The following is a 24,673-nucleotide window of genomic DNA, read 5'->3' on the forward strand; positions in this document are numbered from 1 at the left end:
TATTTCTCTCATTAATGAGAACAAGAAATGTTTTCTCAAATCAGTTACGAAATCATATCTATCACTAGTTCTAAAATTATGATTATTTTTAACACCAATTTTGATTGAAAACCAATTTGGTTTTATAAAAGGACGAGATGCTGAAAATGCCCTTTTGGCTTTTTCAAAATGTATTTATAAATAGCATTGATAAAAGCAAATTTATTGTTGCAATATTTTTAGATATTTCGAAGGCTTTCGTGGCAATGTAAACAATTATATTCTCATTCAAAAACCTAAGTCAACTGGAATTCGAGGTCATATATTAAATTGGTTCCCCTCATATTTATCAAATAGAGAACAGAGATTCAAAATGCAGGATAATTTGAGTAATTATGTCCAAATAAATAGAGGAGTCCTACAAGGATCTATATTGGGTTCTTTGCTTTGTTCTTATATTCATTAATGATCTGTGTAATTTGTAGTTTTACGGCTTCATGATCACTTATGCCGATAATTCTGCATTAATGTATTCATGTGACGAGCTTGACAGTCTTAAGAATCATATTAACCACGATTTGATACTAATTCAAGAATGATTCTATGCTAATGATTTAAAATTAAATTTACAAAAAACAAAATACATTAGTTTTAATCTTATGCAAACCGATTTACATCTTAATCTTAAATTTCACACCCTTTCTTGTGATTTGCAACCTCAATGTAATCACGATTCAATTCAAGAAGTAAATAGTATTAAATACTTGGGTAGGTAAGTATTAAATACTTAATACTTCAATACTTAATCAAGTAAGTACTAAATACTTAAATGTAGACAGCAATTTAAAATGGAAATTCCATGTTCATGAATTACTTAAAAAAAATTCGTTTCGTTTTGCAAATATAATTTTAATTATATAAGTAAGAAAGTTTCTGCTAATTTTTTTAAAGACCTGTACCATGCATGGTTTTATTCACTTATAACTTACGGTACAATTATATGGGGGTGGTGATTATATGAAACTAATTTATCGCATTTCTTTTCAATCCGTAAAAGAGTTTTCAAAATTTTCAGTCGCGGTCAGTTTCAATTCTCCTACAGTTTTTTTAGAAATCTTAATCTACTTACTTTGCGTCGCACACATAATGCTCTTTTCCGTAGTATTCTTTTCTTAAACCGTAATAAAGGCTTATGCAATTTAAAAGATAATGTATCCATCCGAGCGAAGACCTGCTATAATTTACCGTATTCCTGCTTTTAGGAAAGAGACATTTTTATTATTTAAAGATCCGACGTTATATAATTCAATACCACTAGGAAAAACAGAATATACCCACGCATGCAGTATATTTAAAAAAGCATTATTTAAATTATTGCATAATTTCAATAGACGATGCAGACGAATATATTTATCTTTAGGAGGAGCAATAATATTTATCCTATAGCGCGCTTTGCCCCTTTAATTTATTATTTTTTAAAATTAAAATGAGTTTTGCTCTTTTTTGTGTTATGTACAGTCAGTCACAAAAGTCTACATACACCTTTGGAAATGGTATTTCTGAAGGAATCATACATTTTATGGTTAACCTATTATTTTCAGAACTTTGTATATCACAAGTGTAACAAAATTTTATTACTGTGAATGACAAATATGAAATAAATTCGCAGGAATATGCAAATTTCATAGAAAACCATGTCACAAAAAATCTACATACAGCAAGCACATTTCTGTTGCGTCACGTGAAATTGTTGTAGTATTTGAGAGGGAAGAAGAAATACTGCTTCAAACACGGAAAAGCAACTCTGTACTTGTACTAGGCTCATATTGCCTTTGTTCTGATGTTGAAATGGCTCCGCTGAGAGAGATTTCTATTGACATAAGAAACGTGGTGATTAAGTTGAGAACAGAAGGAAAATCTTATGGTGAGATTTCGAAAATTATTGGAAAAAGCCGTTCCAGTGTCCAAACCATTGTCAGAAATTACGAATCAGCCGGAAATGTGTTTAATAAACCTCGCTGTGGTCGTCCGAGGCTTTTGAGTAATCGAGATGTACGATCGATTGTTAATAAAGTCAAGTCGAATCCGAAATTATCCGCTCCCAAATTGACGCAGCATATTGCATCAACGACCAACAACACTGTGCATCTTGAAACTGTCAGATGAATTCTCCGATCGAAAGGATTTCATGGACGAGTTCCAAGACGAAAACCTCTGATCTCCACCGTAAATCAGAAGAAAAGGCTCGATTTTGCTAAACAGTATCATCAAAAGGATTTCGATTTTTGGAAAACTGTCTTATTCACAGATGAAAGCAAGTATAATATTTTCGGTAGTGACGGTCACGGAAAAATTTGGAGGAGGAGAAATGAGGAAATGAAACCTGAAAATCTGACTCAAACAGTCCAGCACGGTGGAGGCAGTGTGATGGTTTGGGGATGCATGTCAGCGTCTGGAGTAGGGAAATTAGTTTTCATTGAAGGTAAGATGGGCCGTCTCCAATACTGCAAGATAATTTGCAAGCATCTGTCGACAAATTAGGTCTCGGAAGCCAATGGATCTTCCAACAGGATAATGACCCAAAGCATAGAGAAGAGTTCGCAAGTATAATATTGCCAACAAAGCATTGTTGAAACAGTGGTCAAAAATTACAGCGGATATAACGGAAAACCTAGTTCAGTCCATGCGCAGGAGGTTGGATGCCGTTATTGAATCGAATGGAGGTCCAACAAAATATTAATTTTCAATTCAAATGCAAAAACCGTGCATATTAATAAACTTTTCACCTATGTATTTAGACTTTGGTGACATGCTATTTTCACTCAAATTGTTCTTTTAAAATAAATATCAATTTGATATTATTCATTTCTATCAAAAAAATGTTAGAATTCTTCAATGTTTGAACAAAAAAAGAGGACGAGATGTTGATTCCTTTGTATTTCTTCAATAATACAATTTTTAAGGGTGTATGTAGACTTTAGTGACTGACTGTATGTTATGTGAGAGATTCATTTTTTCCCATACATATAGATTTTTAATTGTTTTTTTTATTCTACATTTCCCGTCATACATTAGGAATTTTTGCCTTTTTTTATGTTGTGTATGTATTTTCGTCTTTATAATGTTTTTATTTGAAATTCTTGTCTTACTTGTCTTATTCTTGTCTTGTCGTATTTTTTATTTTATCATGTAAATTTTCGATCATCCGTACAGACAGCATAGCTTCTGGATGGTAAATATGTTTCACAAAAATTAATTCCAATTCTTTCTATACGTGTGAAAATGAATAAATTTGATTTGATTTTACATTAACTATGAATTTTCATAAATTCCTCAAATTATTTCTCTTTAAGATGATTTTTCGGCATTTCCATAATCAAGTACGTACGTATAATTTATCACCAGTAGGTAACGGCAGAAAACTCCGAGAGACATATGTGGACCGCAGGCCATGCTTTGAAGACCCCCCCCCCCCCTTCACGACCTTAACACTTGAAGAGATATCTACAGCCATAATCCTAAACTTCAAATCCAGGAAGTTTCCCAACACTTATATATTTTCAATATTGACATTAAAGTCACGGAAGACGATGTTGCACAAATTCCTGGTTAAACTTTACAGAACGTTTCTGTGTTTTTAAATTTTATTGCATTTTAAGATAAATTCTGAGTTTTTTCCTTCAAATCACATGTGCATGTACATGAAAAAATCCAAACCATCGCATTAGAAGAATAAGCAGGGGGGGGGGGGAAAGAGAACAGTATTTCGGACGCATGCGCAATGGCGAGAACGTAGGAAGGTCAGTGGGAAAATAGAGGAGCTGTCACTATTGATTTTCTATATATAGGTCACGAATAGCGAGAAGACCCAGTGATCGAAAGAGTTGTAATAATAATAATAATATAATGATCACAACAAATAGCCCGGCTCCAAAGGAAAGAGCAAGTGATACGGAAAAATATGTTTTTGATTTGATTTTTTGCGTTTGAAAAATTAAACTATTTTCCCATTGAATAAACTTCACAAAAAACACGGTACGAAATGGAAATTTTAAAAGCATTGAAAAAAAATACATGAAATTTCAAGGAATATTGAAAGTATTTTTATAGATTCATTGAGGAAATATTTCCTGCGAGGTTTCAAAAACTTTCCATCGGGTTTCGGAAATTCTTCATAGATTACGCACAGGAGGTTCTTATAATTCTTCATAGATTACAAAGGGAGGACCTGAGAATTCCTTATATTTTAGACTTTTTCACGCAGACATTATCATTACTAAATTCTTTGAGGTTTTTTTTATGAAGTTTCAAGAACGTTCAATGGATTTCACGAGGTTAAGGAAATTCGTCATAGATAGCTTAAGATTTTGGGAATTTTTTACAGATAGCCTGAGGTTCGGGAGATTTCGGAAATCTATTATAGGTGTTCCGAAATTTCAGAAATTCGTCATAGATTTCACGAGGTTTTCAGAATTAATTAGAGATTATTATTATTAAATTCTTTGAAGTCCATGAAACATTTCATTGGTTCTCTGTGGATTTTACGCGGTTTCTTCATAAATATCGCGAGGCCTCACAAATCCTACATAGATATCCCGGGGTTTCAAAAAGCCTTCATAGATAGCTCGAGATTTTGGAAATCTTTCATAGATAGCCTGAGGTTACGAAAACTTTTTACAGATAGCCCGAGGTTTCGGAAATTCTTCAGAGATTTCTCGGGAGTTTTCAGAAATTCTTCAAGATTTCAGAAGGTTTTGATAATCAATCAGAGATTTGCATTATTAATTTATTTTTGAGGTTAATAAAACATTTTATTGGTTCTGTGATTTCAAAAACGTTACACAGATTTCACGGGGTTTCGGAAATTCTTCATAGATATCGCGAGGTTTCGGAAATCTTGTGCAGATAGCCCTAGATTTTGGAAATTCTTTGCAGATCGCCCGAGATTTCGTAAATTCTTCATGAATCACACGAGGTTTTTGAGAAGTCTCCAGAGATTACACGAGGTTTTGAGGCTCTTTTTTTTTTCAAGAATTTCAGAAATTTTCATGAATTTTACGAGGTTTTAGGAATTATTTGTGAATTTCATAAGATTTAAAACATGCTTCGTGGTGTCCTAAAATTTGCGAAATATTTCAAGTGTTTCGTCAGGTTTCTAAAATATTTCAATGATTTTGTCTGGTTTCAAGAAACATTTAACAAATCTGCTACGTTTCAAAATTGTTTAATGGCGCTCTGAGGTTTCAAAAATTTTCTAATGGCTCTCTGAGGTTTCAAAAATTTTCTAATGGCTCTCTGAGGTTTTAAAATTGTTATAATGGCTCTATGAGGTTTCAAAAAGTTTATACAGTCGAATCCCGTTATAACGAGCTACACGAGACCGGAGAAATCTCTTCATTATAACGAAATTTCGTTGTAAAGGAATTCCAGGTTGCATTGTTCCTATGTAAACTTATCTGCGGGGATTAGAAAAGTGTTTGTTAAAACGAAATTTTTTCGCTATAAACGCGGTATTGAACTATGTTAAACTTTGAGAGGTTTCAAAAATGATTAATTTGCTCATTTTCGAGATTCGAGAAATATTTTATGAGTGTAAGATTTATACACGCGCAAAAAACATTTCATGACTTCAATGAGGAATCAGTACAATATATTAGATCACAAAGACATTCCGTGCTCGAACTGGCGGCCGAACCCAGACCTAATAAGACCGAAGAGTAACCCTGACAACCTCTCGAATGCTTGGAAGAGGGCAAGTTAAATCTAGAACCTTAGATAAAAGTCAACTTATCTAAAATTAAAACTGAATTAAGATAAAATTTCAATTATCACGGAATGAGGCTGAGATCTTTTCATTTCGATGAGATACGGAAATTCCTCAAGGAAATGATCTAATTTTCAGAAATTCCTCACGCATGGAGTGCCCCAGAAAACGGGCAAGAGCGACGAATTCAAATTCGGAAACATATTTCTGTGTATAAATCTTGAGCGCAGTACTGAGAGGATAAATCGCGAAAAATCCGGGACTCTAGTTTCAACAACGGGACAAAGAAATTTGCGGAATTTCTTGGAGTAATTGAGAACTTCCTAAATCTCAGCAAAAGCTGTACGGACAGACAGCTTTGAAGGACAAACTGTTTCTGGTTTCCATGGTTACGGTCATCGCTAGGGAAGCCCATCAACCTGTTGCCATCGCGTGGAAGGTGAAATATTAATTGGAAAGTTTGTCGTGGGAAGTAGCGCTTGACGGCTCTAACGTCATAAAAAAAGCATAATATTAGAATTTATTGCATTTTCGAGTAACGTAAACGCAAATTGTAATAACAATAAAACGTAAAATGTAAAATAATTTTGATTCAACATTAAAATTTCATTTCTTGATTGGAACCGGAAAATACGGATGCTCAGAAAATAAAATTACGGAGCGTACCACAAAATACAGGCGTCTGGTAACCCTGCTAAAACCTATTATTCTCATAAAGGTCACTTATCAATGTTTGGCTTATTTGGAGGCATTTGGCGACGTCTCAAGAAAGGAGCATGATGAATTTTTAAAACATCCAATCGCGCCAAATTCACGAGACGTGCAGTATTTTGGTGGTAAATCTCGGGTGGCTTTCAGTGATTTAGGAGCTAATTTTTTTCTTCTTCTGAATTCCGGTTTTCTAAGAGAAATTTGCTTCACAGCGACCCAGACTAGTTGTGACTAGTCTCAAGACAGGTGTCACTTTCATACACGATACACTCACTTAAAGCGGAGTTGCGACATCATTATTTTCGCTGTCGAAAGCTGGCGATAACAACGCAGTGGTTCCCAATTTCCGGAACTATTTTGGGGAATGACACAGGAGCAAATTTGATACATGCTGGAGAGTCGTATTTTTAAATAAATCACACTCACAAGAAAGATTTAAAACTTAATTTTTCTTTCTTTTTTTTTTAGTTTTGTTTTGAAATAAATTAAAATAAAAGCTGGAACAAAAGATGGAGGAAATTTGGCGAGAAGCAGCCAACCAGTTCCTTATTCTCAAGCTCGCACTATTTTAAATTAGAGAGGTAATCGCTGTCAGCTGTTGGCGCTCCTCCAAATTACATTCCGCTATAAAAAGCTTTCGGAGCCAAGATATAGAAGAAGAGGGAAGAAAACATCTTATAACAATGGATGTTTACCGACAACGTCCAGGGGGGGAAAAAAATCGCTCGCAACAATGAAAAGAGTAAGATGACTCTGCAATTAGCAAGAATTATTCGAGCAAGGTGTGAAAACCCAATTCGTAGCCATGAAGAGAAAATACCTGTTTGTAGCAACGGGAATCCTCAAACAAAGGAGAGGAAGAGCAATATACAACAATTGGCTGTGAATCGAAAAGGTGAAAATGAAAAATTTTCAGCATGGGAAATGACCACATGAAAATGGTATGTGAAAAAAGTCAATAGGTCCGTAAAATCATTTTGAATAAAAAGGAAAAATCAATCTACACGAGTGATTACGAAATAAACAAAAAGATGATAATAAGACGATGATGAAGATTCAGCCCTGTAAAAACAGTGGCTGAAAAATCAGTAAAAAAAGAGATTCACTCTACTACACTGGTCACAGTTTTAACTAGAGAGAGGAAACCGGTCCACAACAAAACATTAAATCACACGGATAAAAATCGTAACAAAATCAATATCTGGAAGTCAAGTCATCATCTCGGCTGATCCCCCCCTCCCCCGTTGGAATAATCATATTGATTATGTCTACCAGAAATGTCTCAACAAACTTTTTTTTCCTTCGCCGCAACCTCAAACATTCTACTCGTGACGTCCGATTTCTCTGCTACAAAAGTTATATTTCTCCCGTTCTTTCTTACGCAGCTGAGGTCTGGGACCCCCCACACCTCTAGTAACACCGACAAACTTGAATCTATCCAAAATAAATCCGCCCGCTTTATTCACGACGGCTGGTCCTCTTATCAGTTCCGTTTCCGATCTTAAAAGCTCGAACTTAATCTCCACCCACTTGCTACTCACCGACTTATCTCCCGCTTCGAGATGCTTTACGAGATTATTCATGGTCATTTAAATTTCGATACGTCCGGTATTCTGACTAAGCCTTCCTATGTTTCCAATAGACTTGACCACCCCAAAAAATTAAAACCTATTTTTGCTTCTACAGATTGTTTTAAATTCAGTTTCTTTCCCAATACCATAGTTGAATGGAACAAGCTTCTCTCTACTATTGTTAACTCTCTCACGATCTCCGATTTCTTGTCAAATGTTTCAAAGCATATGTGTACAAATCTACCGCATCCTGTTGTATATGTCTTGGGCCAACAATATTGCATAAATAAATAAAAATATAAAAAAAATAGTAATAGTTGAAAAATCATCAAAAGAGATAATCACATTGTTGCAGATTGCACAAAAGAGAAAATGACATTGTTTGCAGTATACACGAAAGAGAAAATCCTATTGTTGCACGATTCACGAAAGAGAAAATCATTGAACATTCGCTACAAAATCAACAAACGAGAAAAATCACTCTGCAACAGTGGTTATAAAAATCTGCTAAGGGGAAAATCACTCTACCACTGTGATTAAAAAAACCAACAAAATAGAAAAATCAACATACTGTAGCGGGGTTAAAAGAGTCCGCTGCTAGAAAAAATCACTACTACAGTGTTATAAAAAAAATGCGAAAGAGGGAAAGTCATTCTTCAGTGGTAAAAAAACATTTAAAAGGTAAAATTAATTTTACTACAGTGGTTGAAAAATCACAAAAGAGTAGATCACTCTACTGCACTGGTAAAGTAAAAAATCTGTAAGAGGGAAAATCACTCTACAACAGTATTTAAAAAGTGTGCAAAAGGAAACTTAGTCAACTAAAGTGGATAAAAAAGTGTGCAAAAGGGAAAGTCTCTTTACTGCAGCGGTTAAAAAATGTGCAAAAGGGAAAATCACTTTACTGCAGTGGTGAAAAAGATCTGCTAAAGGGAAAATCACTCTACAACAGTGATTAAAAAATGAAGCAAACGAGAAAAATCGCTCTACTAAATTGTTAAAAAAAAATCTGCATAAACGAAAATCCCTCTATTGCAGTGGTGAAAATAATTTTGCGAACGTATACCCCACTCTACTGCAGTGGTTAAGAAAAATTGAAAAAGGGAAAATTAATCTACAACAGTAATTAAAAAAGTCAGCAAAAGAGGAAATCACTCTACAAAAGTGGTAAAAGAAATCTGGAAAGGGAAAATTGCTCTATACTGCAGGAGTTAAAAAATGTTCAAAAGAATAAACTCCTCTACTACAACGAAAACAAAAAACCTGCATAAGCGAAAATCACTCTACTACCGTGATTAAAACAATTACCAAAATAGGAAAATCACCTTACAACAGCGTTGACTAAACCAACAAAACAGAAAATTCTTCAACTGCAATATCTATTACCTAACTGCAATATCTATTACCTAACTGCAAAAATCTATTTAAAAAAAAGTGGTTGTTGAAAAAATCAAAAAAGAAAACTACTTTACTGCACTGATAAATAAAAAATCTGCAAAAGTGAAAATCACTCTACAGCAATGGATAAAAAAGTGTGCAAAAGTGTAAATCACTCTACAGCAGTGGATAAAAAAGTGTGTAAAAGTGAAAATCACTCTACAGCAGTGGATAAAAAGTGTGCAAAAGGGAAAGTCTCTTAACTGTAGCTGTTAAAAAAATGTGCAAAGGGAAAAATCGCTTTATTGCAGTGATGAAAAAAAAAAGAAAGAAAAATCAGCTAAATGGAAAATCAGTCTACAACAAGGGTTAAAAAATCCGCAAAAGCGAAAATCACTCTGCTGCAGTTGGTGAAAAAAATATGTTAAAGGGAAAACCAGTCTACAACAGCGATTAAAAAAATTAGCAAAAGATAAAATTACTCTAGCAGTGACTAAAAAATGTTCAAAAGAGTAAACTGCTCTACTACGTTGAAAACAAAAACCTGCATAAGCGAAAATCACTCTACTACCGTGATTAAAAAAATCACCAAAATAGGAAAATCACCAAAGAGCGTTGACTAAACCAGCAAAACAGAAAATTATTCGACTGCAATCGTTAAAGAATCATTAAAAGAAATAATCACTCTATTAAAGTGGTTAAAAAAAAAGAAAACTAATCTGCAGTTGAGTATTGACATTTTACAAAAACATATTTTTCCCAACACTGGAAGTGATTTCAACAATAGAAACATTCAAAAGACTATTAAAAAAAACATTTATAGTGAGACAAAGGTTTTTTTACCAAGGCGAGTCGGTAAAAGCCCGAAATACGCTTGTAAAAACGCTTTCATTTCGGACTTTTACCAAGCCGAAACCGTTTTTGGATAAATCAAAATAATAACCATCATGAAGTTGTTAGTTTCTGACCTTATTAATTGTTAATAATTATTGATTATTTAAAGTTAATTAATAATTAACTTGAATTAATTATACACCATGAACTTACGAGTTCCTCATGTAAAGGATAATTCTCACGAATTCATAAATTAATTGATTTAAAGTTCAAACTGTTCAGAGTAAAATAATTAAATCAATTCACTCCGAACACTAAAAGCCTGTTTTCAACGAATCAATTGACCATCGTGAATTTATTATTTCCTGATGCTTATATTATAATTAATAATTTATATTTTAAGTAACTATAATTTATGGTAAATTAATTCTTTGTTTAAATTATTATTAATTGATAATCAACCAACATGAACTTATAAATTCCTGATGCTCAATTAGCATCTTAACTAATAAACACACGGTGGTCTATTAATTTGTTTATTATTAATATTAATTATTTATTAATTACTAACCGACAGGGACTAACAAGTTTATGATGATAAATTGATTCATTAAAAACGGGCCTTGACTTTTTAAAAGTCCGAAACGAAGGCGTTTACAAGAAAGCGTATTTCGGGGCTTTTACCAACTCGCCTTGGTAAAACCTAGGTCTTACCGGGTTTTTACCGTAACACATACACAAGCATCCCCCAATAATCCGAAGCGATTCCGATCCCCATCACTTTGGGTAATCGAGACGAATTTTTCATGAGGCTTCTCAGAGTTCGAATTAACATAAGATGCGATGAACACGATAATAACAATATCTCAAGCAACGGAACGTATCCAAAAAAAAGGCCCCAGAAGGGAACCTTGGGGGAAATGACAACAATATTCCCAATATATAAGATTGTGATGTGACCTTAAGAATGATAAGAGGGGAGAAGGTATCTCTCTTAAGCATATATTTGTCGTAAATCCATTGTCTTCACGCAGAAGATTTGTGTCTCTTCTTTTTTGTCCATTCTTGTGGACGTGAGATATGACCACATTATTGTATTTTTTCTTTCTCGTGCTATTACTATTATTGTTTGTTTAGGAGGATAAGTATCAAACTTCTCTCTTCAAGGACATTGAGTGAATTTTTTTGTGGCTATTTTGTTTTGAGAGAAAAATCGTGTTCTTTGGAAAAAAAAAACCCCTGAAAATTTAATATAATCGATTTAAAATAATCGATTAATTTTTCTCTCAAATAATCGAGAGCAGCGTTACTCAACCTATGGTAGATAAATGACAAGCAGGCAGACTTGATAAAATTATCGTTCAATTTTACCGTTTTGTAACTAGGTTTTACAGTAATATCCATATGGATTCAAATAAAATTATGCCTTCTTACTTAGGTTCACCATGCATCGCCGAGGAGAAAGAATGCAGGAAATTGCGATTCCATATAAATACGAGATACATCACTAAATTTTGCTAAAAATGTCAATCTATTGCTTCAAATGCAATTTGCTAATTACAGTCGACGCTCGATACAACGACCCCCCCCCCGTCGAAAACGGACGTTATATTGGGATGGTCGTTGAATCGAAAGTAAAACAGGGTGATTCAGAAAAAGATGGGAAAAACTTTGAGAGGTGATAGTACACACACCAATACAAACAACTGTCATCAAAGAATGCATCGTTTAACATGAAACGCAAACGCGCTGGCGCGTTTCAGAAACGGCCGCTCCGCTTGCAAAGGCATTCCTGTTGAAATTTATCGGGAGAAAAAGAACACCACATGCATGCAAATGCAACCCGTGGAAGAAGAAAAAACCGTATGCAAATCTGCGTCACAGTGAATAAAAGGCGTGGACGCCAGCCCTGTGAAGTTATTGCAGCATGCAACCGCCTTGCTTCCGCGCCTTTTATTCCTTGTGACGCAGATTTGCATACAGTTTCTTCTTCTTCCCGGGTTACATTTGCAATATGCATGGTGTTCTTTTTCTCCCTATAAATTTCAACAGGAATGTCGTTTTAACGTTTGCGGAGCGGCAGTTTCGAAACGCGCATTTGCGTTTCATGTTAGATCATGCATTCTTTGATGACAATTGTTTGTATTGTTTATGTACTATCAGCCTCTTATAGTTTTTCCCCATCTTTTCTGAAACACCCTGTATATGGTAGTCGTTGTATGAAAACGTTTGGGACTTATCCTACCGGTCCTTACAATAACGGGGGGGGGGGGGGAAGGGTTGTCATAACGAGCGCTGACTGTACTACTAAAACTGCTGAAGGGTGGGGGGGGGGGGGAGGATAAAGGGCTGCTGCAAATCGCGCAGTAAACAAAAACTTATTTCTCACATAAAAAATATTAAAATGATCTAATGACCATGCACTTCATTGAGAAAAATAAAAATTCGGTAAACCGGAATCTTAAATAGTAATCCGTAAAATATACAGGACGTCGCCAGTTGCCATCAAAACCCTTGTCAGAAGTGGGCACAATCACAAATTGTAAAATTCCAAAACATTGAGGACAAAATGTTAAACCGGACAAATATGTGAGATGAATATTTATAATTTTTGCCATAATTACCATAGTAAAATTTATATTATGAAAACACTGTATTATGTGTATGTGTGTATTCATGACACTTTTCGGTAAATATTACCAATGAAGGCTTTTCGAATAGACGTCATAATCATCATCATTCCTGAGGGACATACACTGGATGATCCCCCATAGAGATCAATGTTAAAATTGCCGATTTTAGCGTAGAAATGCGGAAATTTAGTGGGGGTTTTCCGCCACATCAATAATTTCAAAAATTGAATTGAATCATTGGTTTTCGAAATATTGAGCTCGTTTAGAGATAGGAAGCCTAGAAAATTAAATACAAAATAATGAGCCAGATCCACTTTTGAGGTGGATATCCATGCAATAACATTAATTTCGGCTTTTTATTTATATCTTCTCAAGTATGAAAATGAGAATTAATGTCTCCGTATTGTCTTATATATCCAATTGCATCAATCCATTTTGTTTAGGATGCTTTGAAATTAATTATGGGCCCATATAAATTACATTGAAGAAATTCCGCAGCTTTAATCAAGCATTTTTTGAAGCAAAAACAGGCAAATTGATAACTTGAACTTAAAAAAACAATTTCGAAATTTCTACCTCCCATTAAAAAGAAGAAAAAACGATTCATTTTCTATGTTTCTTTAATTTAGATTTGTTTCTTTCATGAATCGCACAGGAAGTCGCCATGTTGGTTATTTTGTATGTCCCTCAAAAAAAGGGAAATATCACGTGATCCAAAAAGCCTCATTCAAATAAGTATAGTTGGAAAAAAAAAAAAAACAGGACAAACGTGTAAGAATATCAGAACAACGAAAATCACAGGTATGTCCCGTAATACGGGACAGAAGTAGTCCGTCAAATTGTTTAAGACATTTTACGGGTTCTGCCTTTCAGAAAGATTGAGAAACACAAACAAAGATCGAGAGTATATCCAAGAATATTTCTGGCTTCTTAGTAAAACATTTCAGTACTTTTTTGAATACATGCTTTATTCGAAAAAAAAAGAAAAGAAGTACGTGAAGATGCTGCTGCCACGTCATGACAACTTGGCAGGTATTTCTGGAACCTTTCATCGATGAATAATGAAAATGAATCACTTCGTGATGCTAATCACAATCTTTTATTTCCCGTAAGTCATTTCCCATAATTACTCATTTGATTGGATGTTCCGTTGGGCGAAAAAAATGGCGTCATCCGATTTCTTTTTTTGGAAATTCTCTCAGAAACGTAGGGACCGAAACAAAAAATTCTACACATTTCATTTTTCTTAACAAATTGAAAATTACGAGAACTTTCGTTTTAAGGTGTTGAATACTATACATCCTTAGGGTGACCATACGTCCCGTATTTCCCGGGCAGGCCCGGTTTTTTGGCCGTCCCGACTTTTAGCGAAAGTGTCCCGGTTTTTCCCGTTTTTTACATGGAGCATACTTGAAGTTTTATTCTTTACTGAAGTCAAAGAATTAAATTATTTTTCCACTCATAAATTATATTATAATAATTAAAATTATAAATAAGAATATAAATCTCTCACATCCGTCTTGGTGAACGTTTATTTCGTGGAATTCATTTAAATCCACTGCAATTTGCAGTAATGCTTTATTTCCCGCCATTTTGATTTTTATGTAATTTCAGCAATATTTGGCACAACTTTGTTTACTTTTGGCGATTTCCCGTATTTCTTTCGAGGAAATATGGTCAGCCTATGATGGTGAGAACTGTAAGAGGTGATGGAATAGGGTTACCAGGTTGGAAAACTGAGACAGGAGGACGCCTGCGCATTTCACCCTTGGCGACGTCACTTTTCCTATTTCAACAACAGGTGGCGCCACTATTCTGATCAATAAAACCTGCCACAACACCAATTTTTTCCAACTAAATCAACCACTAAAAAAGAAGCAAAAACAGAAAAAATTCTGGAAATTTCAACGGCTATTGGCCAATGGAAAGTGGGGAAAAAAAAGAAAAAAATTCGGAAACCTGAAAAGGAGGATAAAAGGGTAAATTTTCCGAAACGTAGGAGAACGCCTGGTAACCCTAACTCGCCAGAACAAACAACTTTCACCACACAATGTGGGGTCGGAAAGCAAGCGGCTAGCCGCGAGAAGACGCTTTCTCTAGAGTGGATGGAACGTCACCTTTCGCAGAACTCGTCATTCAGCTGCTATTTGTCGGCAGAGATGCAGTAATACTCAAATGTGGAGAAGGCCAATATATGCACCTTATTTACGGGACTGCAAACGGTCATGCCGTGGACTTTATTAGGAGCGATTTCCAAACAGCTCGGTGCCCGATCCGAGAACATTTCAACGCTTGCTCGGGCAACTCGCGGAGACGATCTCGTTCCTCGCCCAAAGACATAGGTCGAACAATCCTTAATGCAGTGGACAACCAGCCTGAACGAAGCACGTGAGCAATAGCTCGTGACCAAGGTGTCGACCATATGACAGTATAACGTGCTGCATGAAGAAACGTTACACATCTGCTATCTCCAACGGGTCCAGGCCATAAATGAAACGGATTTCCCACAACGTGTAACATTTCTTCGCTGATTCATGCAACAGGAGAATACATGTACTGCGGCAACAGCATCTGTCCAGTTTAAGGACGAGACTACGTTCACATGAATCTGGTGGTCACTCACTTGGACATTTTCGATGTTTGGTAAAGTTTCCGATAATAAAGATTCTTTGTCCTTTGTTATTCGTCTTCATAGTGTTTTCCCACTTTCGCCAATCAGGCGCCCTCACGCGGCTTGCCGCTTGCTTTTCGGCTGCACATTATATGGTGAAAGGTGTTTGTTTTGGTGAGTTCTGTCACCCCTTATAGTTCTAACCGTAAGTTTAGTTACACCCTGTATATAAAATAAGAAAATGCGGAAAATAAAAATAGCATTATAATCTGAACTTTGAAATGCAACCGTTTGAATAGCATAAAATTCCCGCGAAAAAAAAAAAAACACCGAACACGTGGATGGAGGAAAGCGCTAAAGAACTTACGGGGAAAACTCTCTGCCATGTCAAGGAAAACTAAAATTTCTGAAAAGAAACAAAGCACGTGTTTGAAAAATGTGCTTCAGATCATGGAGTTCCATGGTTTTCAGATCGTCTGCGGGAGGAAAACGAAACCAGACGTACGTAAATGGAAACCAGGGCCGTAGCCAAAACCATTTAAAGGCGAGCTTATATTACTGGAGGGAGTATGACGTCAACTGTCTAGGCCTTGGCAGTGCTGAGAACGTCGTCCGCAACATCGTTCATCGGAAGATCACGTGACTGAAAACAAACATGATCCCCCGTTATTTTCTTATGGCATAAATAGGAGTTTAAAACAATAAATGAAAGAAATAATTTCAGCATCGATGAGATAATTCCAAAATTAATGAAAGAGATAATTCCAGCATTAATGAAAGATAATTCGGGATTGATAAAAGATAATTTGGAATTACTGAAAGATAATTTGGAATTACTGAAAGAGATCATTTCAGCATTGGTAAAAGTGATAATTCTAAAATTAATGAAAGTAATAATTCCAGAATTAATGAAAGTAATAATTCCAGAATTAATGAAAGTAATAATTCCAGAATTAATGAAAGTAATAATTCCAGAATTAATGAAAGTAATAATTCCAGAATTAATGAAAGTAATAATTCCAGAATTAATGAAAGAAAGATAATTCCAGAATTAATAAAAGATAATTCCAGAATTAATAAAAGATAATTCCAAAATTAATGAGAGATAATTTCAACATCGATGAAAATGATAATTCCAAAATTAATAAAAGCGATAATTCTAGCATTAATGAAAGATAATTCCAGAATTAATGAAAGAGATAATTCAGTATAGGTGAAAGAGATAATTAATAATAAAGAATCAATGAAAGAAAAATTCTAGTTTTAATGAAAGAGATAATTAAAGGTAATTCCTGAATTTTAATGAAAGATAATTCCAAAATTTTAATGAAAGATAATTCCTGAATTTTAATGAAAGATAATTCCTGAATTTTAATGAAAGATAATTCCAAAATTAATGAAAGAAATAATTCCATCATTAATGAAAGAAATAATTGCATCATTAATGAAAGATAATTCCAGAATTAATGAAAGAGATAATTTAGCATTGATGAAAGAGATAATTTAGCATTGTGATGAAAGAGATAATTTAGCATTGTGATGAAAGAGATAATTTAGCATTGTGATGAAAGAGATAATTTAGCATTGTGATGAAAGAGATAATTCTAGGATTGATGAAAGAAAAATTCTAGTTTTAATGAAAGAGATAATTCTAGAATTAATGAAAGAAATAATTCCAGCATTAATGAAAGAAATAATAATTAATAAAGGAAATGATTCCAGAATTATTGAACGAAAATTCCAGAATTAATGAAGAAATTATTCCAGTATTAATGAAATTGATAATTTAATCCCTTTTCATCTCTAAAAAAAAAGGATAGAGAGAGAACTCATCTAATGTTTAAAACCCAATATTTAGAGACCGAACTGTACATTTCAATGGGGAAATTGCCAGGTGGAAACGAAGTTCACGTGATTTCCTCGCATTTGATGTCACTGCCGTCGCGGCGGCTGGATGCTCCCTCCAGTAATATAAGCTCGATGCGAGGGAACCAATCTGCAAACTTGCCCCTCAAACTGAGAACAAAAAAAAATCTACATTTGATTCCTAGTTTTTAGTATGGGTTCTAATATTTTATTTAAGATATCCAACTACGTTTAAAAACGTCATTTTGAAAGAAAAAAATATCGATTTTTTTTTTTAAATTTCCATTTTTTTGTAAAAGCCCCTTTTCTTGTAATTCCGAAACAGGCCTTGTTTTGTGTATATGACGCTTAGAACCGAAGTTGCCCACACCCTAGTGCTGCGTTTTTACACCAAGTATTGTACACCGCCCACGCTGAGTTGCACTCTGGATACGTCATGAAACGTCACGATGTGGGTTTTGATTCCATTTATCTTCTTTCGGGTAAAAAGGTCAGGTTGGTATTTTCCGTTCGAGTCTTTTGCGCTATTTTGGCGAGTTTCCCCCCCCCCCTCCTTGGAAAATGAACCCTCCCTTCGCGCGTCAAGGTCAGAGGCCAACCCATTATGGGCGTACAATAATTTGGGAATAAAAACTTCGAATGCGTTTTACAAAAAATGCTATTTTTTTTTAGACATTTTACACTTGAGTTTGAAACATGATTTCTGAAAATCTCTCCTGATCGTATCATTCCAACGATTAATCGAAATTTTAATCGAACATCTTCAAATTCTATTCATTCATAGCACAAATGTAGTGTTTGTAACTATATAATATTAATTGGAGCTATAAAAATATATTCTATTCATTTTTCCCGTATATATCCATTGAATGGATGTAAACAGAAACACAGTAGATTAAGAAATAAAGGCCGCCCGCGCTTTAAACTATTTAACATCACTCCCCCCCCCCACCCCTTTGCCAGAAACATGAAAACTTGAAAAACGACTTTTGAATGTTTACTATACCCATGTTAATCTATGGAATTCGTTCTGAAATGTTTTGTAAAATGTGTCTCAATAGGGGGATACACATTCGCGTTTCTAGAAAAACATAGCTAGCAAAATAAGTGATCCAACCAGCTGATAAGGGGGCCATTCAAGTATTACGTAAGCAGATTTTCAGTCATTTTTGACTCCCTCCCCCGCCCTTGTCAGCAAAACACGGACCCCCCCCCCCACCTCCCAGCAAAATTTCGTCAGCAGCTTAGAATATTTCATATCTTCCCCTTCCCCCTTACGTAGAGGTGACGTAAGCAACCTTCAAACCTCCCCCCCAAGGGCGTAGCGAGGGGGGGGGGACTTGGGGGTCTGGTCCCCCCCCCCCGAAATGTGAGAAAATGACCGAAAAAAGGGAAAAAGATGGTCAAATCCATTGTTCTGTCACTTTGGTCCCCCCCCCCGAACGAAATTTCTGGCTACGCCCCTGCTCCCCCCCCCTGTCATCAAAAGTCAGCAAATCTAAACCCCCCCCCCTTCCGATGCTGACGTAATACTTGAATGACTCCTAAACCCAAAAATGAAAATTAGCACATTCATGTCTCTGGTGTATGGGGAAACGACATGTTGAACATGCTTGTCATATCTTGGAATTTCTTAACTTGGATCTTGTAATTTTTTTTTTAAATCTGTAATTTTATAAATCATCACTAGTTTACTCTGAATCGACTTGCGTTTCCTCATGTCAAAATATTTTCAAATATGGTCACTTATCTGAAATGTTTTGTACAGGGGAAACACAATTTAAAACATTTAATCGGTTTAGTCACATAAATCAAGTTAAATGATAAACTTCCAATGAAATTTTTGATCGAATCGATGAAATCTACTAAATTTTTAAACTGCGATTAACAATCGATGCGATTAACAATGCGATTAAAAATCGATTAATCGGACCAAGCTCTTTGCATTTGCTTATGACGTATAACTTCCACTAAGGATAATTTTTCTCGGATCTGTTTCAGTTGAATCACGTCAACTTTTATTGGGTTGACTGAAAGCTCGAGACAGATATAATTCCAGTTATCTTCTGAACTTTCTATATAATTTTAATTATCTTTCTGTTTTCATTTCAATTAGGTTGTAGCTTCAAGAAATGTGTTGTTATTACCAATACAACTGCAACATGAAAACATGGGAAGCCAGTGGCGTCGGCCGTGCCGTGGGGTGCTCGAGCACCCACGGTAGTTTATAGTATGGATCTGGGCAACCACACGCAACACTAAATTGATTCAGAAATCTAAATATTCTATGTGAAGATCAAGACGAGCACTCACAAGTTCCAAACACTTCCGACGCCCCGCGGGAATCAAATAAATATAAAGAAATTCAAAAATATACACACAATGTTTGAAGCTAATTATTATTTTGAATCACCAAGCGAACTTAAATCTCGCCAAACATCGGGAAATTGGCGGCATATGCCACAGAGTATACCGCCCCCCCCCCCCCCAGTGACTTAGTCGCGGTTAAGAGAAACAATGATGCAGTACAATTATGAGACGTATACAATGCAGGAATTGTACAATACAGTAGGAAAATATATATATATATATATACATATATGAGACAGGGTTACCATCCGACCTTCTTTCGTAAGAAGTGTTCAAATCAACACCAGATGAAAATTATGCATCCAAATTGTGTTCACCTATGAGAAATCTGTCACCCGTTTCTCCATCATATAACAAAATATTGAAACTTTAAGTGAATCCCACTTCGCAATCTTGTTCCCATGTTTATTTACGCGTGTCCACAAAGTGCGTCCTTCACTAAAAGCGCCATACACCGGACTGCATTACCAGTTGTGCAAAGACGCGACAGAAATATCGCTGTCAAAGTAAATGGTAAACCTGTCACTGTGTCCATTGACAGAGTGAAACAAACCTTCAAAATTGATGACAGTGTCCAATTAACAGCAATCCCTAGTCTTTCAGAGGACAATCCTTCAATAAAGGATCAAAAAACTGTGACGACTACTAACTACCAGACACACATGCACCTCGTCCATATTCCTCTGCGGAACTTCTAACGAATTGGTACATGTTGGAATGTGTGTGTATGTATAGTGAACCTTCCGTGAAGTTTGTTTTTGTTATGTGTAGTGTGCTGCCATCTGTAATCAATTTTTTTAACTATGAGTTTTTTCTCAACTCGTAGTGAGTGAAGTGTAATGAATGAATAATTGTAACGTTGTAGGCCTGTTGCCCACTACGGCGAGGGTTCTTAACGGGGAGATTGGCTCGCATTCGCACCTCGAAGTTATGAACCGCAGAAAACAAACTTCAGCCGACTACACCACTGCGGCCACGGTGGTATTTGAACCCGGATCCTCGCGATGCGAGTGCGTCACTAATGACCACTCGAACACCACAGCGGCAACTGTGATGGCTTGATATGGGAGAGAGGAAAGTACACTTTCCAAAGCAATTTTGTATCATACTGGCATATTTGATTTTATAATAGTGTTTATACTATAGTTGGATTGGAAATGAAGGCGCCATCTATCGGTGGTCACCTCAAGCTATAATCATCTGCCCGAGGAGGCGAATGCTCGCGAACGAGCGGCCCACAGGGGCACCACTAATGCTAAGTTGCTTGATGGGAGGGGGGGGGGGACTGGATGGTGCCCTCATCACAGATAAAAAGAGGAAAGGGGGCTGGAGGTGTCGGACCGAGTGGCCTTCGAATGCATCTTGAGGGCTTCCTGGTCGGACACATTCAGCACTCTCCAGCACGGACCAACTCAGCCGAGTAAATGGCTAATATCCCTAGCGGGACAGAGCCAGGTCCCTGCCTGGTACTTTTGGGTCACCTCAAGCTCGTTAGGGGGAAAAAATATCTTATCTATACTTTTCCCCGGGTTTGAACCTGGGACCGTGACAGCAACCTTCACGGTGGTAGACATATGGGTTAATCCAGCCTTTGCCGGGCAAAGTGATGTCCTGAAGTCCGTCCCCCCATCCAAGTGTCGATTCACATGCAATAGAACTTCGGTAAACGAGCGATTCGCACAACGAGCAAAGAAATTGATTCGATTAACAAGAAAAAGGGTTCGGCATTACGAGCAAAAATTCTGAGCTATGTCTATTATCACGTTATCACAACAGAGCTGATTTCGGTTTTTCGCTTTCGTCCACACACGTAGTGTGGACATGGCCTCCACATGGGGTGGGCTGACAAGGCCCCAGCCCTGGGTGATTTTAACCATTTTTCTTTTGTTTTTTCACGCTGTAAATTCATCATAAAGGAGCCCCGTGAAAAAGTCTGATCCGGGGGGGGGGGCGTAAAAGATCCCAGTCCAGGGGCCCTGGGTGTGGGTAATACCTCCCCTCCACAGTCTCCAGTTAGCGTGCCTCACTCGGAAATTGAACACCCGTACGGTACGCTCGTACCGGTGATGTACAATGTGACATCTAGTTACGTTACGAAACTACAGTCGAATCCCGTTATAACGAACGCCAAGAGACCGGAGGAATCACTTCGTTAAAACGAAATTTCGTTATAAAGGAATTCTAGATTACCTAGCATTGTTCCTATATAAACTTATTTGAGGTATTAGAAAAGTGTTCGTTAAAACGAGATTTTCGCTATAACGGTATTCGTTAAAACGGGATTCGACTGTAGATGTCACATTGTAAGCTTAATCTTATAAATTCCGCTTGGCCAGGAGTAGTATGACCGTACAGCCGCTGTGGTGGTCCCGGGTTCGAACACCCACCGTCGCGTCGGCTGAAGTTGATTTGGGGCCATTCAAGTCAGCCTCTTGTCAGCAAAAGTCAGCAAAAAGCTGATCCCCCCCCCCCCCCGTCAGCAAAATTTCGTCATCAGCTCCGCCCCTCTGAATCCTAACTCATATTTTCATAAAGGATGGTTGCTGAGACGTAAGCATTATCCAAACCCCCCCCCCCTTCCCCCCTTGTCATCAAAAGTCAGCAAATCGGAAACCCCCCCCCCCCATCGATGATGACGTAATACTTGAACGGCCCCTTCCCTGTGACTCCCAATCCCAACTTCAGGGAGCGAATGCGAGCCGATCTCCCCCTTTAAAAGAAACAAGTCTCGCCGCAGACAGCAACAGACCTACAAATAGTACAAATGCAATTGAATCATAACACATCACACACTTTACTTCCCAAATGTAGGTGGCAGCACTGAAAAAATCAAACGCAAAACTACATACGTGGTCAGACTGTTAGGTATACACACACACACACAGTTACACTTCCGGCACAACTCGCTGGGTAGTAAATCGCCCATAGATGGTGATAGACCTGAGTTGTGTGCTCGGTTTGAAAGAAAGTATGACCGTAGACGAACTGATGGATCTAGTGCATGAAACAGCAAGAGCTTATGGATGGGATCTCGTCTGGAGGGGAAAAAGGAGAAAGAAATGAGAAGTCCCTCAATTCAAATTTCCGAGAAATCCTAAAACTGAGGCAAAAGCGCGCGCGCGCAAGCACACAAGTATCATCGGATAGGCTCCTTTATGAGTCGCACAAAAAGAATAAGTTTACAGAGTCCCTAAGTCCTCCTATATAAATGATAGTCCTCCCTCCCCCCCTCTCTTTCATCGTTTAGAGCAAGTTAAATCGTAAACATTATCGCGTTGTATGTTTATTTATACGGCGTTGTTATATCTATATACAGTCGAATCCCGTTATAGTGAAAATCTCGTTTTAACGAACACTTTTCTAAGCCCCCCCCCCACCTAGACCTAGAATTCCTTTATAACGAAATTTCGTTTTAACGAAGTGATTTCTCCGGTCTCTTAAGAGTTCGTTATAACGGGATTCGACTGTATATAAAATTGATTTTCTGTCTGTGTGTGGGTGTTCTCGATACAAATCTACAATTTTAGATCGATCGTCGCCAAATTTTGCATATATACCTACTAGGCTACTTTTATAGTCCGTCAGAGCCGGGCGCCAAATGGACCAAAATGAGTGCTCTCTACCATCTAAGCTATGGAAGCAGATATCTCTGCCTCTACCGGGAGTCGAACCCGGGTCCCTCGATTGAAAAATAAAATAAAAGATAGTGGGGTCCGTCGGGGGCGGACCAGGTGGCCGGCGAGTCGGGGGATGTTCGCCGGGCCCGGAGAGTTCTTCCAGCATGGCCCAGCCGCAAGGTAATCCGCTTTTATCCCGCAAGGGGACAGAGCGGGGGGCCATGTTTGGTGTTAATGAGCAAAAATGGCCAAAATGAGCAAAAAAACTGTCGGGCAACAGTGGTTCCTGGGCCTCAACAATCACTTTCGGATGGTTCACTCTGGTTACCGTGGTTCTCTTAGCAATGCGTTTCAGACGCGCATGTGCCTTTATCAATGGTTTTGTCACTTCTTCAATATTGCCAATATTATGTTATAATAGTTCATTCCCCTTTATATAATGGTTTGCCACATTATCAATCCTCACAGAAATTGAAGAAAACCCGGGCAGCGACGGGTATTATGGCTAGTTTATCTTATATTATTATTGTGTTGTACTATTTAATGAATGCCGTTTTCTGTTATTAGCCAGTTTTATATGTGAATGAATAGTTGTGTGGAAGGAATTATCAGAGTTTCCCATTACTTCCTATGGAGGGAAGTTTGATTCGACTAACGAGCGATTCGGATAACGAACGGGCACGTTGCATGGGCGGAGATACGCCCCCCCCCCCAGCGTCGAAGGTGGAATCAACCGATCTAATGTATATATGCATATATGAATTGACATCATCATCATCATTGTGGCCCCCTCCCCCACGTCTATAGCACGTTGGTGAATTAAGCTCGTTCCGCTGTACTTGTTAGGGGCCGTTCAAGTATTACGTAAGCAAATTTTTAGCCATTTTTGACCCCCCTCCCTCTCTCCTTGTCAGCAAAAGTCAGCAAAACGCTGACCCCCCCCCCTGTCAGCAAAATTTCGTCATCAGTTCTTGCCCCTCTGAATCCTAACTCATAATATCATAAAGGGCGGTTGATGACGTAAGCATTATCCAACCCCCCCCCCCCCTTGTCATCAAAAGTCAGCAAATTGGAAACCCTTCCCCCCCCCCCCATCGATGATGACGTAATGCTTGAACGGCCCCTTACATCGAAAATCGTAGTTCTAGATGTATTTGAGCCTCCCCCCCCCCCCGACATGTTTTGATGGCCTAGAATGTAAACTTAAAAATGTAGAAATTGCAAAAAAATCGAGACAACCGCGTGAGAGGCATAATAAGGAAACGCAACTTACGCTTCGGAACTTGTAGAAAGAATGTAAACAATCGCTTATACAAAGAATAACATACGCTGTGAAAAAT

At 37.1% G+C, this 24,673-nt stretch overlaps 1 protein-coding gene across 1 annotated transcript in view; it reads right to left on the reverse strand.

Moving 5' to 3' along the window:
- Tob (Transducer of ERBB2) overlaps positions 1–24,654 on the reverse strand; it is a 44,360-nt gene extending 19,706 nt beyond the window's left edge. The window contains exon 1 of the mRNA XM_089248615.1: positions 24,607–24,654. The gene's annotated coding sequence lies outside the window, so the exon portion shown is untranslated. The remainder of the gene's footprint in view (positions 1–24,606) is intronic.
- Positions 24,655–24,673: the final 19 nt, after the last annotated feature.

Source organism: Pholcus phalangioides, unplaced genomic scaffold (assembly GCF_987345545.1).
Source record: "Pholcus phalangioides strain wild (caught in Gottingen) unplaced genomic scaffold, Ppha-v1.0 ptg000020l_1, whole genome shotgun sequence".
Taxonomy (NCBI): domain Eukaryota; kingdom Metazoa; phylum Arthropoda; class Arachnida; order Araneae; family Pholcidae; genus Pholcus; species Pholcus phalangioides.